Here is a 21,720-nt window from a genome sequence, read left to right as displayed (position 1 = left end):
TGAGCATACAAATACATATCTTTACACTAAATGCTCATTTTTCGTTTCTTGTGTGAATAGCCGCTTAGTTCGTACGACTCTAGAACTTGCCACAACAATACATTCCCGGTCCTTACCAACTTAAACCCGAGTAAGTAAATGATGGAGGCATTAGGACTAACCCTTTTTTCTTTCTACACCATTATTTTTCATTTTTTTACCACCTACCCAAAATCCCCCTAGTTGACCCCTTTGAGCCTAAACCTTTTCATTTCTTAACCCAAAACAATCACCATTTTTACCCATCTAAACCTTTTTATTTTAACCTTTTCTTTTAGTAACAAAGCTTAGTTTTTCTTATGACTTTTCAAAAAAAAAAAAAAAGTTGCTGAAACCAAACAAACAAACAAGTTCATCAAAATTAACCTTGTTTGAAAGAAATGGTTCATCAAAGTAAAAAAAAAAATAAAATTGTGAAAAATAAAAAGTCTTAAAAAAACGATGCTTTTTACGCTTTTCGCCCTTTTACTAACCACTAACCCAACCACCCACCTTTAGCCCAAGCCTAACCCTTCACCCAAAAAGTCCTCTTGATATTTACAAAGGTATATAGTTAAAAAGGAGGAGGATTGATTGTTTGGCAAGCCTATGGTAGGAGTAAGTTCCATGCCGCTCTCGAGTGATTCACTAAAAATACACCTTCGGCCGAGTGTTGAGTGATCCCCCGTGAGGTATGTGAACTTGTATATAAATGGAATTTTAAAAAGGCATGTTATGCCCTAATAAGTAAATTATCTTATGAAACGTTTTTAATAAATCATGACGAATAGGATTGTAAATAAATAAAAATAAAACTTAAATAAAGAATCTTGGAAATCCCGACACTCTATGACAAGTCCAAAAACCTTCTCTTCTACCCATTCCATTTGGGAGTGAAAAAGCCACATTATAAACAGTTTTGCTTGAGGACAAGCAAAGATTCAAGTGTGGGGGTATTCGATGTGCACAAAATGCAACATATAAATTACATCAATTGTGGCATAAAACTAACCCTTTTTTAGTACTAATGTTGGAAAAAGTGTGCTTTTGTCTTCCTTTTGTATTTTCAGGATTAAATAAGCTCAAATGAACAAAAGAAGCAAAAATACAGCTAAATCTAACATAAATACAAGAAAAGGAACAAACGTGGCATGCCCGACCACCCGACAGCATCTTCCCAAAGCAAAACAAGAAGGCAGAAGACTGAACACGCCCCATGCTCAGTGAGCATGGGGGCGTGCCCAAGTGTCAGCAGAAAAGACAAAGTGATAGAAGCTTCTACTGCCCACCACGGGGCCGTGCTCAGCGGACACGGGGACGTGGTCAATTGTTGCAGACGCATTTAATGAAATTGCGAATTGCAATTAATGAAGAGAGAGAGTCAGATGGACACGGGGTCGTGCCTAGTGGACACGGGGCCGTGCCTAGGCTTCTGTTCAGCCTATAAATAGGAGTGCTTGGAGCTCTTGCAACTCATCCCTTGGTACACCACCTCTCTCACACTTCACCCATCACCCACCACCATCACAACACCATCATCCACCACCATCATCCATTGTCCATCATAGAGTGTGTTAGTCGTCTCGGGATCCAAGATTGATCGTAAGAGTTCTTGACAATCAAAGGACATGTTTGCCTAAGTCTCTTACATCACTTGGTGAAGACAAGTGTTTAGTGTAATACTTTTTACTTTTAATCTTTTGCACTTTTTAATTGGTTTTGTATTAATGACTTTAATTACTAGTTTCTTATGTTGAAGGTGATTCTTCCTTATCGTCTGTCCGTGGTGTCTTGGCATTATTTTACTGTCTATATAAAATAAAAGATTTTCACCATTCATATCTCCACGGTCTATATGGAGGTATGTTGGCTACCTGGTCGGGGGTTAAGGGAACAGTTTGGTAAGAGTCTTGCCATTGTTCAGTGTATAGATCCTGCAAAGGACCTGGATCAAATTTAGTAGGATCTCCTTCAATACCCAACGATATTGGATGGTGGGGGTCCAAACTCTTTGATCCCTCATAAGTTAAACTACTATTAAAACTTTAACCCGGCTACTTAGGACTGTATCCCTGCTGACTCAGACTACTTAGCCGATGGTAACGTCGCCTTCAAAAGAGGGGCCTACCACATTATGCATTAATAACTTAATTAATTATCTTTCAATAATCCGACCCTTTAGGATTGTATCCTTGCTGACTCAAACTACTGGGTTGTGGGTAACGTCACCTTCAAAAGAGGGGTCTACTAAAATAACTAAGATAATCTCTTAAACAAGTGCAAAAGTGCGAAAATAATCAAAGGTTACACTACACACGAGTCGGATCCAAGTGATTAATCTTGTCTATCTGTTTTTACTTTTATTTTGTTTTCATCATTTTAGTTAGTTTTATTTTACTAGTTTAAAAAAATCTTTTTGTAACATTTTGATTTGACTAGACGTTGAGGATAAACCGGTACTAAAAGCTCTTGTGTCCTTGGACGACCTCGGTATCTTACCAACACTATACTACGTCCACGATGGGATCACTTGCCCATATGTGTGTTTAGTGTTAGTAAATGTCGTGTTTATAAATTTAAAACTTGGCTAAAAAAGTGTAAAAAGGGCTTAAAATATACACCTAAAATGTATCGCACTTCACACGCATCATGGTCATACCGTCTCGATCAAACCGCCAAAAACTTTCAAGATAATCAAGTGCTAAGACGATCAGATTGTTGGGACGGATTGCCGTTCGATCGGATTGCCATCCGATCGACCCTCAATCCGATTGGCTTTCACCTGGTTCCAACACTTAAACTTTTATTTAACTTTTCAAAGATCTGAACGTCGAACGGATTGCCATCCGATCAGATAGCCATCCGATCGAACGACCATCCGATCATATGACTTTTGGAACTTCGACACTTAATCATTTTCAATTTTCAAAGATCATTAGTAACTAACGGATTGCCAACCGATCGGATTGCTATCCGATCGAGTGACAATCCTGCTGTGAACTTGTTCTCACTAAGTGTCTTACTAATTGGATCGCTATCCGATCGGACGACCGTTCGATCGACGACCTCAAAGGTAGAAATACTTCTCTATTCTCAAAGTGCTACAACGAAAACTTCAAAGCCATCATACACAAACACGTCCTTACCCAAAACGAATGTCAATCCAATCGAATGGCCATCCGATCGGATGACCATCCGAACGGATTGACATCCGATCGACTGGCCATCCGATCGGATTGCCATCCGATCGGATTACCATCCGACACTTAGACACATTGCACCGTTTAACGCGCCGCTAACCTTATATGCTATCGTTAACTGTTCAGGCTAATCTCTCACGGCTCCCTTCAATCCAAGAGGGTGTTTACTTGTTAAGCACGATCTGTGAGTATACTCGATCCCTTTTTTCTTTACGCACTTTTGGGTGTTATGTAACAACTCTCGCCAAAATTATTATTTCTTATTTATTAACGTCCAATAGGAAACCCTAATTGATACCCCCAAGTAATATGGCATGACCCCTAAATTTTTCAGAACAATCGAAACTAGGATCAGGGCCCCTAAAACTCAAGAGGGGTAAACCCTAATGGATAATTATCCATAAAAACGCTTGTAAATCACAAAATTCGTCGAAAGTTGACTCATTTAGGCTAAGTGGACACGAGGATACCCTACCCTAAAAAGGGAGCCGTCGCGCCACGCGACAGCCTGTCGCGCCACGCCATAGCCTGTCGCGCCACGCCACAGGGACCATTTTCCAGCATATAAATCAGGGGTTTGGCACTTGCATGGCTGCGTTGTTTTGACGTTCAAATTCGTTTTGTACGTTGAGTTATTCACTTTTTTGTTCAAAAACACACACAAGCACGAATCTCTGCTGCGACAACAGGGTAATAACTCGATCACTGCTACGATACAATGTCCGATCGATTGAAACCGATCCAATGGATGTTTAAGTGTTGCCCGAATACGGGCTATACTTTGTCATTCGTCGTGAGGGTTTTGATTTCGTGAGCTTATCGTAAATGTTGTATTAAGTTACTGACCTAGTTTCATGTGCGTTGTTATTTAACTACGTTACGAGGCTAAATCAGTAGGCAAGGTTCTGTCCAAATTAAACTTGCAAAGTGAGTCATTCTCTTTTTACAAAATTGTTTCCAAAACCCTATTTGTTTTCAAAGTTATAATTACAGGGATTAAGTCTTTGTAATCTTCAATTACTGCCGGTATGTGGGGTTTTGTATACATTACTTGATACCCGTCGCCATTGGACAACGGGTTAGCCAATGGGTGATCTGACCATAGTCACCGATATGGTCGAGTGACAAATACCGATTTGGGGTAATTGGTTGATAGAAACAATATAATCACCCTTAATATTGTATATTATAACAATGTGTCATTTTGTACTAATTGAGTGACTCGCCAGTATTTCCCCGCTGATAAAATCTTTCTAAACATGTTTTCAGGTGATCTGTTGTGATCCAGGGAAAAGTGTCGTGTAGCACTACAAACTTGAAAAAGTGGCTCACTAAAATAAATAACTATGTTTTGTAAAATAGGGAATTTCCTCGTAAAATTTCCTTTATTGTAAATTATGGGGTTGTCCCAAAATTGTGAAATAAAATAATTTGGGCATTTTCAAGTTTAAAAGAGCCTGTTAATATTTCCGCTGCCAAATTAAATACAAATACCACGGGTTTCAGTCCCGCGACTTCTGGACCGGGTCACACCGAGCCGGGGGCTGTGACAGAAAAAGGTTGTATCAGAGCCACTGATTTAAGCCAATTAAGTATTTAGAAATACTTAATTTTCCTGGTTGCCATTCTGTGATTTTGTGAAAATTTAATTTACGATAAATAAAATTTTAACTTAAATTTGTGTATGTCTTCATGTGTGCTAACAGCATGAATGAACTATCGGAGGCACTCCGAAATTTCACTATCCATACTACCGATATGGATATCACAGGAAACCCATCTGGCTACCAAGCAGATACTAAAGAGCCAATAATTTTCCAGGCCCAAGCTCAGGAGAAACCAAAGCCGAAAAAGAGGAGGAGAATTTTGGATTGGAAACGTGGGCGTAGGAAGAAGCCAGCTGCCCAGAAGGTTAAGAAGACTGAGAATCCAAAGGATAAAGGCAAAGGAAAGGAGACCCGGGGAAAGTTCAGGGCAAGCCCAGGAAATGCCACCATGGGAGGAGCTGGATCGCAAACTGGCAAATAGCGACCTCATCGGACCTGCCGATGAAAACTTCTTCAATTACCCAGTTGAATCACAACTTCCAGTTAATTTAGAGCCTGCTATCCCAGATCCTATTGTCAACCCCCGACCTCTACAAAGAGAGCTGGAAGAATGGTGGACAACTGACTGGCAATTTCAGAACCTCTTGAATAACCCTAATACCTATTTCCCCCCGTTTGACCCTTAGCCTGCACCAAACCCACCTATGAGCACAGAAAACTTGGCTGAACTCCGTCACTATGACGAAGAACTGGTGGACGCAGGAAATCAAATCCGGGAAGTGGGAGAACAGATCTCATGGAAATACGACGAGAGGGAGCGTCGTTTCTGAATTCCCAGCTGATTGTTGTTGTATTGTGTGGTTATGTGTTTAACAATAATAAAATAATAATAAATAATAAAAATATAATCATGTAAAATAACTTAAAAATAGAACTTTTGTAAGATAACTGGTGTGTACGGATATATACTAAAATATATAAAATATGAAAGTCGCAAAGTCGACAATTTTGGCTATACGTGTTGACGTGATTTTGTGCGATTACTTTATTGCGTTTGGTTGTTATTTATTTGTGCCAATAACTTGTATATATTGTTAATTATCAGATGGAACACGCTGTTAATGAACCAGTTAATAAAGTTAATCAATCGGAATACAATAATGAGGATCACTTTCTAAATTGGCAAGATATAGAAAACATCGTCGCCCAGGGAATAGCCAATGCTATCTCGGCAATCGTCGCTGCTGTTAAAAGTCCTGTTGAGCCTTCACAAGCCAACCCCAGTAAACGCACGCACGACGATAATTTTAGCAACAGTGTAAATGGAGGCGACAACAATAATAATAATGTGATTCAAGCCCCAATCCTCAAGAAAATGAAAGTTGCAACACCTGGTTGCACTTATAAGGAATTTCTTGCCTGTAAACCAGTCGAATTTGCAGGCAATGAAGGGGCGACTGCTGCACTGCGTTGGTTAGAGAAAACTGAAGCAGTAATTAAAATAAGTAAATGCGCCGAGGAAGATAAAGTCATGTATGCTTCTCACCTTTTCAAGGAAGAGGCATTAGAATGGTGGAATACGATGTTGCAAGCCAAAGGAAGTGACATGGCTTATGCCATGAACTGGGAAGAATTTAAGCAATTGGTGGAAAGGAAATTCTGCCCCGAATATGAAAAGGAACAAATGGCGAATAAATTCCTGAGCCACCGGATGGTAGATGTTGACTGTCGAGGGTATACTTCGAAGTTTTTCGAATATGCCCGAATCGTACCAACTCTGGCTTCGCCAGAACCGGTACTTATATCTTGCTATATTTGGGGTTTAATTAGCAAGATTCGGGATATCGTCAAAGCTGCGAGACCTCGCACAATTGACGACGCGGTGGAATTAGCCAACACCTTGACGGACGGGCTGGTGCGTACGCGAGAAGAAAACAGAAAGAAGGAATTGGCTCAGAAAATTACACAAGGATTTCGTGGGGGTAATACTAGTGGCAACTTCAATAAAAGAGGAACTGGGCAATCTTCCACCCCGTCAGTCTGCAGAAACTGTAAAAAGAAACATTTTAGAAGATGTAATGAAACCTGCAACTTCTGCAAAGCTCTGGGGCATCGAGAGGAGGAATGCAGGAAGAAAACAAGGATCTGCTAGAATTGCGGCGAAGCTGGACATTTGAGACCAGAATGTCCTAAACTAGTCAAACCAGCTGACAACAAAGCTAAACCTACGGAAGGGACTACGAGGAAGAATGCAAGAGCCTTCCAGTTGACTACACAGAAAGCAGATCTGATCCCTGATGTGATAGCTGGTACGTTCCTAGTTCACAACGTTTATGCGAAAGTATTATTTGATTCTGGTGCAAACCAAAGTTTTATAAATACTTCGTTCTGCCAAGCTCTTAATCTACCTTTAACCAAACTTAGGCAGATTTTTACGGTAGAAACAGCAGACGGAAATTCTGTTAACATAGATAAGGTTTTGCAAAAAGAAAATATAGAACTTTCAGGTTATAAATTTTCTGCAAACCTATTACCTATGAATTTAGCTGGATTTGATGTCGTATTAGGAATGGATTGGTTAGTAGCCAACCATGCTCGAATCCTCTGTGATAAAAAATCCATAGAAATTCATACACCCGGAGGAGAAGTAATTATGATTACAGGGGATGAGCCGCGCAAACCAATGAAGTTCATTTCCGTTATGAAAGTTGCTAGTTATGAACGAAAGCAAGGAATAGTGTATATGATTTCGGTAATCATTAGCACTAAGAATAAGGAACTTAAGGAAATTCCTGTAGTATCAGAATACTCGGATATATTCCCAGAAGAACTACCAGGATTACCACCGGATAGGGAAGTAGAATTTAGAATTCATCTGATTCCTGAAACTGCACCAATAGCTAAGGCACCCTATCGTTTAGCACCCACCGAAATGTTAGAACTGAAAAAGCAATTAGATGAATTGCTCAGTAAAGGATTCATACAACCTAGTTCATCCCCTTGGGGAGCACCAGTGTTGCTTGTAAAGAAGAAAGATGGTTCGATGCGAATGTGTATCGATTATAGAGAATTGAATAAGGTTACAATTAAGATTCGATACCCATTAGCTAGGATTGATGATCTTTTTGATAAACTTCAGGGGGCTAGATATTTTTCTAAGATAGATTTACGCTCCGGATATCATCAGTTGAAGGTACAAGAAGAAGACATACCTAAAACCGCTTTCAGAACTAGGTATGGTCACTACGAGTTTACAGTTATGCCTTTTGGACTAATAAATACTCCTGCAGCATTTATGGATATGATGAATAGGATCTGTAAACCGTATTTGGATAAATTCGTAATTGTCTTCATCGACGATATACTTATTTATTCCAAAAGTCAGGACGAGCATTGTAAGCATTTACATGCACTCTTAACCCTGTTAAGAAAAGAGAATATTTACGCCAAATTCTCAAAGTGTGAATTTTGGCTGCAGAAAGTGCAATTTTTAGGACACATGGTGAATCACGAAGGTATTCACGTAGATCCCTCTAAATTAGAAGCGATTACCAAATGGAAGGTCCCGCAATCAGCTATGGAAGTTAGAAGTTTTCTAGGGTTAGCTAGATACTATAGACGATTCATTAAAGATTTTTCTAAGATAGTTGTGCCATTAACTAAGCTAACCTGTAAATCAGTTAAGTTTGAATGGGGACCTAGGCAGGAAGAGGCCTTTAGGATTTTTAAAAAAAAAAGTTAACAGACACCCCAATTCTTGCCTTACCCGAAGGGACAGAAGATTTTGAAGTTTATTGTGACACTTCTAAGCTAGGATTAGGATGTGTGCTAATGCAACGCAAAAAGGTAATTGCGTATGCCTCAAGGCAATTGAAAAAGCACGAGGAAAACTATACGACACATGACTTAGAATTAGGGTCGATAATTTTTGCCCTTAAGATTTGGAGACACTATCTGTATGGAAGTAATTTTAGCGTTTATAGGGATCATAAAAGCTTAAGGTACATATTTGGGCAAAAAGAATTGAACATGAGGCAAAGAAGATGGATGGAAATTCTAAGTGACTACGACTGTGATATCCAATATCACGAAGGAAAAGCAAATGTAGTCGCAGATGCTCTAAGACGTAAGTATCATGAAAAGCAAAAGTGGGTTCATGCTCTTAGATTAAATCTACAATTAGATTTAATGGAACAACTGAAGAAGGTTCAAGTAACAACAATTAAGGATGATGTTGAAGGAATGAAAGGAATGATAAAGGAATTAGAGCAATGAGCTGATAGAATTTGGAGATTCCACAAAAGAAGGATTTGGGTACCTAAGCAAGGAAATTTAAGAAACAAGATTTTAGAGGAAGCCCATAAATCTAGATATACTATGCACCCTGGAAATAACAAGATGTACCAAGATTTAAGAAATAACTTCTGGTGGATAGGAATGAAAAAGGACATAGCTAGATATGTATCTAAGTGTCTAACTTGTTCACAAGTTAAGGCAGAACACAAGAAACCTTCAGGGTTACTCCAACAATTAGAAATGCCTGTTTGGAAATGGGAACTAATAACCATGGATTTTGTTACTAAGATGCCCAAAACCAGAAAATGTAACGACGCAATTTGGGTAATTGTGGATCGATTAACCAAATCAGCTCATTTCCTGCCCATGAAGGAAACTTTCAGTATGGAAAGATTAGCCAAGTTATACGTAAACGAAGTAGTATCTTTACATGGAGTTCCACTCTCTATTGTGTCGGATAGAGATAGTCGTTTCACTTCACATTTCTAGACAAGTTTTCAAGAAGCAATGGGGACCCAATTGTACTTAAGTACTGCATACCATCCCCAAACAGACGGACAAAGTGAAAGGACGATTCAAACTCTGGAAGACATGCTCAGGGCATGTGTAATAGATTTTGGTGGAAATTGGGATGACCACCTACCCTTAATTGAATTCTCCTATAACAATAGTTATCATGCGAGCATAGAAGCTGCCCCATTCGAAGCATTGTATGGACGAAAGTGTAGAACTCCCGTTTGCTGGGCAGAAATAGGAGAAAGCCAATTATCAGGTCCTAAAATCGTACAAGAAACCACCGACAAGATAACTCAAATCAAAGAAAGACTAAAGACAGCTCGAGATCCTCAGAAAAGTTATGCAGATAATCGACGCAAGCCGCTAGAATTTCAAGTGGGAGACAAGGTACTCTTAAAAGTTTATCCTTGGAAAGGGATAGTTCGGTTCGAAAAGAAAGGAAAGCTAAGTCCACGATACATAGGACCATTCCCAGTAATCCAGCAAATAGGACCAGTTGCCTATCGTTTACAACTACCAGAAGAGTTCGCCGGGGTACATGACGTATTTCATGTATCCAACCTCAAGAAATGTTTATCTGACGAATCCCTGGTAGTACCTCTCCAAGACATAGAGGTAAATGAAAAGTTAAAATTTGTAGAGAGACCACTTCAGATAGAAGATAAAAAGGTCAAGTTTCTCAAACACAAAAGACTAGTACTGGTCAAAGTCAAGTGGGATTCAAAGAGAGGACCGGAGTACACTTGGGAACTGGAATCAGAGATGAAGCGAAAATATCCCTACTTGTTCCAGTAAATCTCGAGGACGAGATTTTAATAAGGTGGGGAGGATGTAACAACTCTCGCCAAAATTATTATTTCTTATTTATTAGTGTCCAATAGGAAACCCTAATTGAGACCCCCAAGTAATATGGCATGACCCCTAAATTTTTCAGAACAATCGAAACTAGGACCAGGGCCCCTAAAACTCAAGGGGGTTAAACCCTAATGGATAATTATCCATAAAAACGCTTGTAAATCACAAAATTCGCCGAAAGTTGACTCATTTAGGCTAAGTGGACACGAGGCTACCATACCCTAAAAAAGGAGCCGTCGCGCCACGTGACAGCCTGTCACACCACGCGACAGGGACCATTTTCCAGCATATAAATCAGGGGTTTGGCACTTGCATGGCTGCGTTGTTTCGACGTTCAAATTCGTTTTGTACGTTGAGTTATTCACTTTTTCGTTCAAAAACACACACAAGCACGAATCTCTGCTGCGCCAACAGGGTAATAACTTGATCACTGCTACGATACAATGTCCGATCGATTGAAACCGATCCGATGGATGTTTAAGTGTTGCCCGAATACGGGCTATACTTTGTCATTCGTCGTGAGGGTTTTGATTTCGTGAGCTTATCGTAAATGATGTATTAAGTTACTGACCTAGTTTCGTGTGCATTATTATTTAACTAGGTTACGAGGATAAATCAGTAGGCAAGGTTCTGTCTAAATTAAACTTGCAAAGTGAGTCATTCTCTTTTAACCAAATTGTTTCCAAAACCCTATTTGTTTTCAAAGTTATAATTACAGGGATTAAGTCTTTGTAATCTTCAATTACTGCCGGTATGTGGGGTTTTGTATACATTACTTGATACCCGTCACCATTGGACAACGGATTAGCCAATGGGTGATCTGACCATAGTCACTGATACGGTCGAGTGACAAATACCGATTTGGGGTAATTGGTTGATAGAAACAATTTAATCACCCTTAATACTGTATATTATAACAATGTGTCATTTTGTACTAATTGAGTGACTCGCCAGTATTTCCCCACTGATAAAATCTTTCTAAACATGTTTTCAGGTGATCTGCAGTGACCTAGGGAAAAGTGTCGTGTAGCACTACAAGCTTGAAAAAGTGGCTCACTAAAATAAATAACTATGTTTTGTAAAATATGGAATTTCCTCGTAAAATTTCCTTTATTGTAAATTATGGGGTTGTCCCAAAATTGTGAAATAAAATAATTTGGGCATTTTCAAGTTTAAACGATCCTGTTAATATTTCCGCAGCCAAATAAAATACAAATACCACGGGTTTCTCTCCCGCGGCTTCTGGACCGGTCACACCGGGCCGGGGGCCGTGTCAGAAAATGTTGGTATCAGAGCCACTGATTTAAGCCAATTAAGTATTTAGAAATACTTAATTTTCCTGGTTGCCATTCTGTGATTTTGTGAAAATTTAATTTACGATAAATAAAATTTTAACTTAAATTTGTGTATGTCTTCATGTGTGCTAACAGCATGAACGAACTATCGGAGGCACTCCGAAATTTCACTATCCATACCACGATATGGATATCACAGGAAACCCATCTGGCTACCAAGCAGATACTGAAGAGCCAATAACTTTCCAGGCCTAAGCTCAGGAGAAACCAAAGCCGAAAAAGAGGAGGAGAATTTTGGATTGCAAACGTGGGCGTAGGAAGAAGCCAGCTGCCCAGAAGGTTAAGAAGACTGAGAATCCAAAGGATAATAACAACGTCGTATCTAATATGTTAGTGCATTAATATCTATCGCCTTCGTCAATTCGAGCCGTAGCGAGAAATCGAAGAAATCAAGCTTTTATTGTAATATTTAGATAGAATAAGCAAGGTGGCATTTTGGTAATTAATGAGAAATCTCATTAATTCCAAGGCCTGTAAATAGGAGCTTTAGGTTTAAAGTTTAAGACTTTTGCTCATTTGTGATTTAGGAGCTTAGAGCTTAGAGAGAGAAAGTCTAGAGAGAGAAAGTACTCTCTACGTGATTCTCGCATTGTACACGTCATATTTTTCAATAGAATCACGGTTCTAGTACGTTATTGTGTGTTCGGTCACGCACGTTCACGGATTCCGCACGTCGAACGTTCGTTACGCAATCGAACGGTGTCAAAACCGGTCCTACAAGTGGTATCAGAGCTAGGAGCTCGATTGCACTGACCAAACACATTGATTCGTACCAGATTTCAGCGATTTCAGATCCGAATTTCATCTATTTCTTCATTTTTTTCATTTTTTTCACGTTTTTTTCTGTTTTTCGTCAAATTGAACGGGATTTTACGGTCTGAATCGGCTGAATTTTTGATATGTTGTGCGAAAACACCTGACCTATAACCCTACCAAGTTTCAGATCCAAACTCCTAGCCGTTTAGGAGAAATTTCAGTTTTTTGTTCCGATTTTACGTTATCAGAGATAAGGTTTCGCTCATAGTGCAAACCTAGTTTCGCTCTTGTGAACCTTGAGGTTTCGCTCATTTGTCATCCTGGTTTAGCTCATTTGAACATTATAATGGTTTCGCTCATTTGAACAAGAGAAGGTTTCGCTCATTTGAACAAGAGAAGGTTTCGCTTTGTGACATCATATCGAGGGATTTCGCTCTTGTGGTTTCACTCCAACGGTCTAATAAAATCAAATTGTCGGCCAAAGTTAAATCATAACTATAACAGAATTGGCCCAATCACATTAATTGAATGTGTTGAATTGTCAATTGAACATTTAATATTGTCGGCCACATTTTATATTAGGTTCAATTGAAACAGGACTTGAATAAAGTTTGTCGGCCACGAGACTTAAATAGGCTGCATGAGATCAACATAATTCAGCGGCCCAATGAGATTTTAGAAGTTAAACATCTGTCGGACATATCAATTAAGATTGCATGTGATACATTGTGTCTTGTATATTCGGTCAAATAAGAATCAATTAATGTGAACAAGAGTCTCGGCCCAATCAAAGATTTTTAAACGATAAGTTTGTCGGCCCAAGATACAAACAATCAATAGTTGGTTGGCGTCCCAATCAGCTGAATTTGTTTTGAATTTGTGGTCCAATCAAAATGTTTTGATGTTTAATTGTAAATGTTGTCGATTAAGTGATTTGGGAGGCCCAATAGAAATTGATGGTCTATCAGCTTTTGTATGTTATCTGATCAAAAGACTCTAAGTCTAACAAAGCGGCCCAATCATTGAAGGTTATTGCATATGAAGTAAAAATTAAATTGTTTGTATCTGATGTTGTCGGCTTAGTGAACATTGCGGCCCAATCATAGTTGTTGTGGTTTAAAGCGGCCTAATCACATTGTCTTAGTTGTCGGTTAAGTGGATTGTTGTCAGCCCACTACAGACTTTTTGGCCTAATCACAATTATCAGTCAATTTTAATTGAGTACAGTTCATTGTTTGTTTGTAGAGTTAGTGGATTTTGAGGCCCGATCAAGTTTCATTGATAAAGTCTTAATTGAATTGCCCAAGATTGCATGTGTTTCAAATTGAATATTTTGACATTTGATATTAAGTGTTTGCATGTGTTTGCAATTGATATTAAGTGTCAGATTGTCTGCCACTTTTACAATCATTAAATCATTGATTGTTGTGTGCATGTGATAAGGTCATGTGTTTGTAGGTGTTTTGATTAAAAATACATTCAAGTCAAGAGGTCACGAGATTTGCACATTGTTTGAAGTGTCAGTTCATTTTAATGAAAAGTCAAATAAAACAAATTAAATAGATTGTTGATTGTTGGCCATTTGCAAAGTGTTTGCATGAGCTATTAGGTAAAGACTTGAACAGATCAAATTTTTAAAAGTATTTGTCGTGTAGTGCTATCAATCAAGTAGTAGGTTGATTGGATTATCACCCTATTCAAAGACATCACAATCCGATTTAAGGCATTTTGTTTGTTCAAGTTTCAAAGTGCAACAAATCGAGTGTCAATCCAAACGAGTTGTCACCCGATCCTAATCAGTTCTATTTTGTAGGATCGTTCGTCGACCTGTTTGAGTCGTTCAGAGAAGTTCGTATCCGAATTAAGAGGCGGAAACTAATAATTCGGTGCTATTGAAGCTGTATTCACTCTAATATTGATGTTGTATTGATTTTCAACTCGATTACAAGGTTTAACAGCACTTCGGCAGCACTTCGTGGCTCAACCGGAAGATTACACCTCTTACTACTATGTGTTGAATCGCTCAGCTATATATAGATATGTCTGGGTCGCTTATATGACAGCCATATAAGCGATCCTGAACTTGCCATATAAGCGATCCATCAATCATGACCTAAAAACGATCCACACTACTACTTGACACATAAGCGATCCTAGAACTATGTACAAATAAGCGATCCATATACAAACAAGCTATTCTAGAATTCCGTGCCATGTCTGATCTCCTAAATCTTCAAGACTTGATGGAAGACGTAGTCAGCAGACGTAGGTGCACTAACAAACTCCCCCTCGGATGTTGACGGAGTCTTCATAGATCTTTCCAATCTGCCTTCGCACATGTCTATCTACAATCTTCATCAGTCGACAATCTGCCTCTGAAATATCTGTCATTCCAAGAATCCTCGTTCTCTATCTTCATCATCAACAAACTCTTCTCTCTTGAATGTTGACTCGGTGCCTTCAGACTCCCCCTCTCACACGGCTGGGATCGTAGTCTGGAATTCAAACTTTCACTGGTTCTGAGATCGCAAACAGGCTCCCATCAGGTTCAAGATCGTAACCTGGCACTTTAACACCTGTACCTGCACAATCTCTACCTAACCATAAGTTTCAACAAAGATTAAAATTTGTCAACAATTTAGAAACTATGTTGAACCAAAACAATAATGATTTTGCATTTAAGAAATGATTACTGGTTCTTATCAAAACAACTTTACCATCTACACAAACACTCTCCAAACCAGTTCTTTAAGTTTAGCACTTTGAATTTCGAAAATCAGCATCTCAACACCAGTTGTCGAAAATCTTTTTGAATTTTCAAAATTTATGCTAAAACACACTAAAAATCTTTTTGGATATTTGAATAAAAGTAAATGCAGAAATGAAATATTTACAAACAATATTTTTGTGAGTTTGTGCAAGAGGATCATATCAGTTTTGAAACATATCACAAACACCGTTAAGCTTGATTACATATTAAGTTCTAAACAATTTACCTAGATTGTCAGTATGTTTGTCCACTTAAATTTTCACACAGATTTCAATTGATTCGAGATACGATATTAATGTTTTAAAGACTTAAACTTAATTGTGTATCACTCCACTTGAATATACTCCCGTATCCAGATCCCAAATATTCAGTCTTACAGGTGAGTATACCACAGATGATATCTGTAAAGAGGTAGATGCGAAACCGTGAGAGCTCAGGTCAGAACTTCCGTTCAGCAGAGAGATGACGGCTCGACTTTTGGTGGGTCCCCTTTAGAGGATCTTTTGCTACAACAGCAAAGATTACCAATTTTATTGTTTAATCAGTTTGCTGAGGGCGGCGCTTATGTTTCAAAGCTTTTTGCAGAAAGTATTATTCGGGGACTAGGTCAGTATTTCCATACAGCAGAAGTCCCGGAATAATACCCCAGATATCACTGAGCATAAAGACCTAGTATTTCAGAATACGGGACCTTTCAAACAAGATTTCAGGGGTTACCCATATATTCAAGAATAGTTACCCACGAATTAAGTAAGTTTGATTTAGGTTTATATCTCGTTTCAATTTACTAAATGTGCGAAAATCTACTGACACATCCACAGTAAGATTGTTTATCACATTTTGACTTTACAATTCTTTAGCGTGCTGTGATAGTCCACTGATGTACTATCATTTCCTCTTTTATGCAACAAAACTCATTTTTCAGTTTTATCATGTTTTTGTCTTTTTCAAATTTTCTGATGTTTTTGGATTTTCTAAAAATTCTTACTCCCCCTAAAATTCAAATACATCTTAAAGAAAATTGAAAACAAACTGTACAAAAAAAATGACAACTGACATCGTAACACTTCAATTCTCCATTCGTTTGGTTTAAACAATCAGAACTCCCCCTCACAACAAACTATTTTCCCATAATGATTTCAAAACACTTAAGTTTGTTTTAATCAGAATAGTTTTTCCGGAAAATAAGTTTAGTTGTTTTTACCTTTTGTAAAAATGGGGCAAAATCATCACATTGTTTACCAAATTCATGAATGATAATTAAATCAAGTCCAATTCAATGACCTTGATTTAACCACTTGTAAGATCAACTAGTTCTCATTCTGAACCAAATATAACAATCACAAACATACAACCACTTGTAAGTTTAGCAATTCAAGCTCTTCAAACCTGTTTTTCAACCAATTACCATCTTTTGGTTGAATTCTCAAGGTGCCGATTCCTACTCCTCGCTTACAAACCTGGGAGTTCCGGCAAGTCCTGCAACTTCACAAACAGATTTAGAAAGATGCCGATTCATGATCCACGATACCATCATGGGATCTCCAGCAAGTCAGGTTTTCATTCTTGAAAAAATATATCCACCCAAGCCTGACCTTCCTTGGGTGTAACCTCATCGTTTTCATTGTTTCTTTCAACTGACCTGTAAACCCATCCTTTGGAAGCATAAAAATCCTTAATGCTTTGGGCCTTACCACTGACCATTTTTCCAAAGATGCGTTTTACATTTCCGTTAAAAGTTTTTTCAACATCAATTTTCTTTTTGTCAGAATAAAACTGATTTGAAATTTCAACTTTTCCGATTTTAGATTTGTAATTTTTAGCATTTAGTGGCGGAAAACTCACATCGTCCACTTTCGGAAATTTCTTTACAATCTCTTTCTCAACACGTGGCTCCTCTGATTTTATGGAATCAGATTCATCACCAGACTTGTTACCTGAACCTTTTACAACCCATTTCAGGGCATTGTCTATTCTTTTGGAAGCACTCTTTGAACATTCTCCTTTTTCATAAGTTGAATTCTCAAAGCCTGTGAACTTCCGGGTTGACAGTTCAGTCTTTTCAACAACTTTTTCTTTCATTTTTCTTGAGACTTCTTGTTTTGGTCGAAATGTCTTTGGACAATCTTTCGCAACATGACCCACAACTTTACACTGAAAACAAGATCTCTTTTCAACCTTCTTCGGGTCTTCCTTCTTCTTCATGTCCTCTTGCTTCTTAGCAAGGAATTCTTGATTTGTCTGATTTCTGAAAGATTTTTCTTTTTCAGCTTCTGTTGTTTTTCCTGCAACAAACATTGTTTTTGGTTTATAAACTTTTTCATTTTTATAGTTTTTCTGTGGAATAAAACCAAGACCTTTCTTTTTGTGATTACGATTATGGTTTGGTTTCTTTTGGAAACTATAACCACAATTGTAACCCATTTTCTTGTTGATTCTCTGTTGATCTCTTGAAGTGTATTGTTTAGGTTTTCCATTAAGATTGAAATCTTTTATTTCAGAAATATTAATTTCTGTCATTTTGAAAACCTTTTGAATCATTTCAAGTCTGACACTTCTTATTGGAAAACTCTCATCAGAATATAATTTGTCAGAACCTTTCAAAGTATATACTACTTTGACTGATTCATCATTCAAATTAGATTTCGAAAGTAAAAACTCTTTATCATAAACCCGTTTGTCCTTTTTAACTATTGGCTTTGACGCATTGGACCCAGACTTTGACTCGGGTTTTAACTTCGGTTTTGATTCCTCATTGTCATCTGTGTCTAACACCTGATCTACCATACTTTTTATCAACTTTGACTCATGATCAGTGTCGGATGACGTATATGTGACATCGATATTTTCTGGCAAGTTATCTGATGGCCCAGACTCCCATTTCAAATTGATTGCTTTATTGACTCTTTCTGAATTTGGATTTCGAGGTGAATATCCATTTTCGACCGGGGGCGGACATCTATTGTATTATACACTCGGTTTCTTACCAGAAGTCTTCAATATTTCTTCATCTTTTGTCACAGATTTTTCTTCTTCAAATATCTTCACTTCTTCAAATGTCTTCAAATCTTTCACCACTGGATAAATCCTGTCAACAACAAAAGTAGAACATGAGTAACTGTCTAATAATTTCTTAACTTTCTTAGTTTCTATCTTTTGTGTTGCCAACTCAAGCTCGAGATCTGCACATTTCTTTATGTTATAGTTTGCCGTATCAAGCTGTCTTAGATAAGCTATCTTCAAAGTATTCATAGCTTCAGCTAGTTCACCATCAGAATCAGTGTATTTGTTGATTTCTCTATTCATAGTATCATACGATTCTTTCAACTTGTGAATATTGTGTAACAGCTCATTGTTCTGCTTAATCAGCGAATCACAGTTCATGCATTTTTCTTGGACCATGACCGGTTCAGCATCCACTTTAACCTCAAATTCAGGAACTTCTTTCACTGTTCTGCTTGAATATAAAAATTGAGCTCTTCTCAATTTCTCAGCTTTTGCTTCTTTCTTCAATCTCTCTTCCTCTTCTGCCTCCTCTCTGTTCTTTCTTTGTCTCTCTTCAGCAGCTTCCATGACTTTTCTGCATCTTTCTGCACATTTCAAATCATAAGCATTAGCAAAGAAAGCATGAGAAGTATTTTTGGCTATAAAGTCTTGATCTGGACAAAAATCATCCCAAGTAAATCCTTCCGTCATCTTCTCGTCATCTTGTTCAGCTAAACACACTTTGCTTTCTTTCGGAAGATACTTTTCCCAGGTAAAATTATCATATTTTCCCTGACTAACAACACATGCCTTTTTATCAACCACATCTCTCCCATGTGCCGTTTGTGCCTGATGCTGCTGTGCTGGTTGAGTGATTTGATGATATATGGCCTTCTTGTGATAATCATTGTTTCCGAAAGGATTCTGGGCACCGGTAGCTTCACGGTTTTTACACTCTCTCTTGAAATGCCCCTTCTCCCTACAACGAAAACATGTAACTTTGGATTTATCAAAACCCAAAGCTGAAACGTTTGCATCACGAAAATCATCACGGCCAGTAATTTGTTTGAACTTTTCAGCGCGTCTCATCACACTCGCCATACACCATTTTATATCCATCAATTCCATTTCTTCAGCATCAATTTGATCGTAATCCTCTTTCGTGAGCATTGGATTTCCGATCTTTCCTGCAACAAAACAACTATAAGACTCTAAAATCATCCCTAACAAAGACATTTGATTTTTTGCAGTATTTTCAGTGTATTCTTGATCATTCTCAAGGCTTAACACAATGTTACACTGAAGTTTTCTACCATTCTTTGTTACAGAGATGTTAGGATCGAAAGATGAGAATCTTGTGCTGTTGCTTGATCCTTGAGATGTCTTCTTTTCAGGAGAATCTTTAACGCTGTAAGCAGTTTCGATCTTAGGAGACAACTTTGTTGAATCAGTAACACCATGCTTGTAGTATAGACTGATATCCTGCTCTCCATCGTAGTTCTTCATCCTAGCGATCTTTCTCTGCTCCATCTCTTGGGCTTCTAAATGCTTTATGAAGTCTCCGAGTTTCATCTTTTTATATTCCACTTTGTTGGACTTTAGCATCATCAAAAATGTTCCCCAGATTTCGTATGGAAGCGCATCTGCAAGTTTTTCAATTAATTCATCAGTATCTTTCTTTACACCTAACTTTGTCATATTTCTCACCAAGTTACAATATCTATCAATAATTTGTTTGGTGGTTTCATTTTTCAATCCCCGAAACAAGTCAAATTCTTTCTTCATGAGAGACATTTTGTTCTTTAACATATCATCACTTCCCGTAAACTTTGCTTCCAATTCTGTCCAAATCGAATATGCAGTTCCATCATGTTGAAGCAGTATCAAAATATCTTCTTTTATCGCTTGCTGAAGTAGACTCACCATCAATTTCTCATCTCGATATTTCTTTTTATCTGCAGTACTCATCTCTCTAAGCGTTAGCGGAATACAATTCTCAATATTGTCCTTTGTGGGTTTAACATATGGTTCCTCAGTGTGTTCCCACGCATCAAGATGATAGGCTTCAACCCAATTTCCGAATCGTTCCGACCACACATTGTAATCATCAATATCCATGATTTTCGGTGGTTTCTGAGACGTTCCGGTTTCATTTTCGATCAAAGCACTTTGAGTAATCGAGGCCGGGGTAGCAAAAGCGTTATAAAATTCAGTATCCATTTTTCAAATTGTTCACAAATTCACAATGTTTTTCAAATTTTAGCAATCTGTTCACAAAAACGGACTATTCTATACACGGTCCAATAAGATTGTCAAATAAGCGGTCCAAACACAATGTCCACTCGAGCGATCCGATCAAATAAGCGATTCAAAAACTTGACCTGATGAGCGATCCAAATACTGTCCGTTCGGGCGAACCAAAAAATTGTTTGTATAAGCGGTCCAAAATAATCCCGATGAGCGATCCAGAAATCTTAGTTCGAGCGGTTCACAGTTTGTTCGTTCGAGCGATTCACAATGGTCAGTTCGAGCGGTTCAACCTTGTACGAATGAGCGGTCCATAACCAAAATTTCGAGCGATCCAGAAGTCAAAATTGATACTTGGAGCGGTCCAGACAAGCAATTTGGAGCGATCCAGATGCTGACATCACCTTTTGCGCGATTCTGAAAAAGCAAATCACCTAAAAAACAACTTTCTAGGTCGATTTTAGTTCTAAAAACTTCAAGGATTTGTTAATTCATGATTCCGAGTGCACTGTGTGATTTTGAGCTTGTTTTACCGTGAAAAATTTTGAAAAAGTGAAGAAAGTGTAGAAAATCAGAAAAATAGCAGCTAAACTGGCAAGAACTCCTCCTCCTGAGCTCTGATACCACTTGTAGGATCGTTCGTCGACCTGTTTGAGTCGTTCAGAGAAGTTCGTATCCGAATTAAGAGGCGGAAACTAATAATTCGGTGCTACTGAAGTTGTATTCACTCTAATATCGCTGTTGTATTGATTTTCAACTCGATTACAAGGTTTAACAGCACTTCGGCAGCACTTCGTGGCTCAACCGGAAGATTACACCTCTTACTACTATGTGTTGAATCGCTCAGCTATATATAGATATGTCTGGGTCGCTTATATGACAGCCATATAAGCGATCCTGAACTTGCCATATAAGCGATCCATCAATCATGACCTAAAAGCGATCCACACTACTACTTGACACATAAGCGATCCTAGAACTATGTACAAATAAGCGATCCATATACAAACAAGCTATTCTAGAATTCTGTGCCATGTCTGATCTCCTAAATCTTCAAGACTTGATGGAAGACGTAGTCAGCAGACGTAGGTGCACTAACATATTTGTTGGTGTTTCAGGTGTTTCTCAAGCATCGAATACTCACCCGAGCGAATCCTCAAACGATCCTAACTGAT

The sequence above is a fragment of the Helianthus annuus genome, chromosome 12, assembly GCF_002127325.2.
Source record: "Helianthus annuus cultivar XRQ/B chromosome 12, HanXRQr2.0-SUNRISE, whole genome shotgun sequence".
Taxonomy (NCBI): Eukaryota; Viridiplantae; Streptophyta; class Magnoliopsida; order Asterales; family Asteraceae; genus Helianthus; species Helianthus annuus.
The sequence above is the reverse complement of the archived record's forward strand: the minus strand, read 5'-3'. Positions refer to the sequence as shown.